At 37.2% G+C, this 3,144-nt stretch overlaps 1 non-coding gene across 1 annotated transcript; it reads right to left on the bottom strand.

The window, feature by feature from the left end:
* Positions 1-2,389: 2,389 nt before the first annotated feature.
* Positions 2,390-2,462, bottom strand: TRNAR-UCG (transfer RNA arginine (anticodon UCG)). The gene has a single exon. It is a non-coding gene; the product is annotated as a tRNA-Arg (tRNA).
* Positions 2,463-3,144: the final 682 nt, after the last annotated feature.

Consider the following 3,144-nt stretch of genomic DNA (forward strand, 5'->3'; position numbering starts at 1 on the left):
AGTGGTTAATTAAAATAAAAACTAGAAACTGCTTACTAAATAAAGTTCATTTGTCTAGCACATTCCGGGGCTTATATGGAGTAAAAAATGAAAGGGCTCATTGTATTTAAAAATAGTGCAGAGTTTATTCTTTAACATCTTCATTTTCTCATTGCATGTAATGTCTGCTTTATGGTTTATCTCTTCGTTAGGCCCGATATAATATATTATAATCTATTAGATCTTACAATCTATTCTATTGTAATACATCTGTATAACTTACCTTTGTATGCAGTCGTATCAATAATGAAAGCTTTCTTTCTTCCTTTCCGATCATTTTACCTTTTACTTCTTTTCTTTGAGCATGACTACACAAGCAATAAGTGAGGCACACAAGAACCTGTAATCTTGAATAAAGTGATAAGACTTGGCATCCTGATTTGTTATCAATCTCAAACAGAATATGTTCAATGTTCCTCATATAAATATTAAATATTTTACATTTAAGATTGACATTTACTCTTTTTCAAAGATGCCACATTAAAGAAATTATCTCCTATTTCTAGGTTGATTGAATGCTAGGTTTTATCAAATACTTTTTCTGTCTCAATTGAGAGGATCACATGGTTTTTTTTCATTCCTAATGTGCAAATTGAATGATTTATTTTCTAATAATTAACTTTGCAATCTTGGTATAAACTCAAGACCAAAATGACTTATAATTCATTTAAAACATAATTGTGTTCAGTTCCTTAACTTTGAGAATAATTTGCATCTATGTTCAAGAGTGAGACTGACTTAAATGATTTTCCTTTCTCATAATGTCTCTATTATGTTGTATATGAAGGTAATACCAGCCTCAGTTTGGCAGTTTCTTTTTAAAAAATTAAATATAGGCCTACTATATGACCCAACCGTTCCACTCCTAGGCATTTACCCAAGAGAAATGAAAGCATATATCCATATTAAGGCTTATACACAAGTGCTCACAGCAGCTTTATTTATAACTGGAAATAATATAAATATTCATCAACAGGTGAATGGATAAATTGTGGTATGTGCACACAGCAGTATACTATCTAGCAATAAAAAGAAATGAACTCTTGATACAAGCAACATGGATGAATCTCAAAATGATGCTGTGTGAAAGAATTAAAAAGAGTCCATACTATATAATTCCATTTTCATACAATTCTAAAAACTACAAACATATAACGTTTAATAAAACCACAAATATATAATGACAGAAAGCAGTGGTTGTGGGAGGGGGACAGGAATTACAAAAAGACATGAGGAAACTTTAGGGGTAATATCTATGTTCATTATCTTTATTGTAGTGATGGTTTCATGAGTTATGCATGTGTCATACTTATACACATGTTTAAATATATGCAGTTTAAAAAAATTATGCTCCATTAAGCAGCTTTAAAATTACGTTAACTGGAAAAAAAACTCATTATGGCATTTTGCAATAATAACTGTGGGTATTTTTCTTTCTTTCTTTCTTTTTTCTTTTTTCCTGTACTGTGGAGAATTGTGTCTGATTAGATATGTGTCTGAATGTTTTAAAGAAGCCCCCGGTAAATGTCCGACATGGGATTTTTCTCAGTAGGAAGACTTTTGACAACCGATTCAAATTATTTCAGTTTAAGACTATTCATAATTGTGACTTCTTCTTCCGTCTGATTTAAAACATAATATTATTCTAATAATTTGTCCATTTCATCTAATTTTTCAAACGTAGTTGGCCAGATTCTTTCCACTTTTGCAGAAGCTGCTCTCTCTTTGTCTTAACTTGCCTGGCTCGACTCTTCTCAGGGTTTCAGGTCTTCGTTTTACGCCTGGTTCCTCAGATACTGCCCGAAGCCTAATTCACCCCGCGACAGGCGGGAGAACCCGCAGCTGGTGTACGTAGAGACCCGGAGAAAGAGCGCGCACATCTCGGGAGGCGTCCACCTGAATCAGGAGCGAGCTTTGCAATGTTGTTTCTCTAGTTCCTGTAAAACGTGGGCTTTTGCTTTCGAAAGGGGGCGACCTTTAAACCGACTTGAAAAAGACAAATCTCAACAGAGACACAAATTGCCAACTGTAAACCAATAGATGAGTGAGGATCGTCTTAAGTGAAAATAACAGGCGTTTGGAAACTGCCAGACCAGGGGAACAGATGTTGACCCTTGCCCTGCCGGGCAACCTCGCTCACTGGGTTCACTAGGAGAGTGCTCCAACTCTTCCCAAACCCCACACATTCGTGGGCTTGCCTGGCCAAGAACTTCTGAAGTACAAGCGCCGCGAACTCACTTCTTGCATCAGAAACACCCCGGGGGAATCTTCCATGGGCTGGGATGCTACAGTTTAGAATCTGCGCGTTGGGTCAGCGACGCCTGGAAGGGGAGCGTGAGAAAATAAACCCCAACCACGAAGGGATTCGAACCCTCAATCTTCTGATCCGAAGTCAGACGCCTTATCCATTAGGCCACGTGGTCTTATGGCACTGTGGCTCAAAAAACTATTACAAGTGTTAAGAATCTAGACTGTTTGGCTTATTTATTATTTAATGTAACTTTAACAAAACGATATATCTTCGCTAAGTAACTTCTCCATAGATACCCGGGAACAGGTTAAACTAAATGAGTATTCCGATTTTTTCCAAACTCTTGCCCTTGACACCAATTTCCTTTCTGAACAAAATTTCACACTTGTGCCGCTATGCCTCTCAGCCGGTTGTATTAAACTGTAAAAAAATAGAAAGAGGAAGGTTTTGAATGTTCCTCTGTAATCACGACTATAAACGTTCAGTTGGTCTTCAGAATGAAGATAAAGTCAGAACTGAGACCCTCTGGGAGTAATTAAAATCACCACAAGATAGACAGAAAGACAACCCCCCCCCCCTCCTTTTGCCACCTTCTCAATGTTAGTACAAGGGTCTCAAGGGCTGGGTGGTGCTAAATGCTATTCTTGCTAAATGTTAAAATGTAGCACAGTATTTTGCAGATACAGCTGTACCCTGATGAGCTTGACAGGAACCCAACCAGATAAATTTAGCCAACTGCAAGGGAAAAATCAACATGTAATTAGCAAAATGCAGGTAATGTTAGGGAACTGGCAAGAAGAAACACGTAATTAACCAGTTTATTACTCTGGAAGACAGAGTTTTGGATGTGAACC

This window comes from Hipposideros armiger, unplaced genomic scaffold (genome assembly GCF_001890085.2).
Source record: "Hipposideros armiger isolate ML-2016 unplaced genomic scaffold, ASM189008v1 scaffold_1362, whole genome shotgun sequence".
Taxonomy (NCBI): domain Eukaryota; kingdom Metazoa; phylum Chordata; class Mammalia; order Chiroptera; family Hipposideridae; genus Hipposideros; species Hipposideros armiger.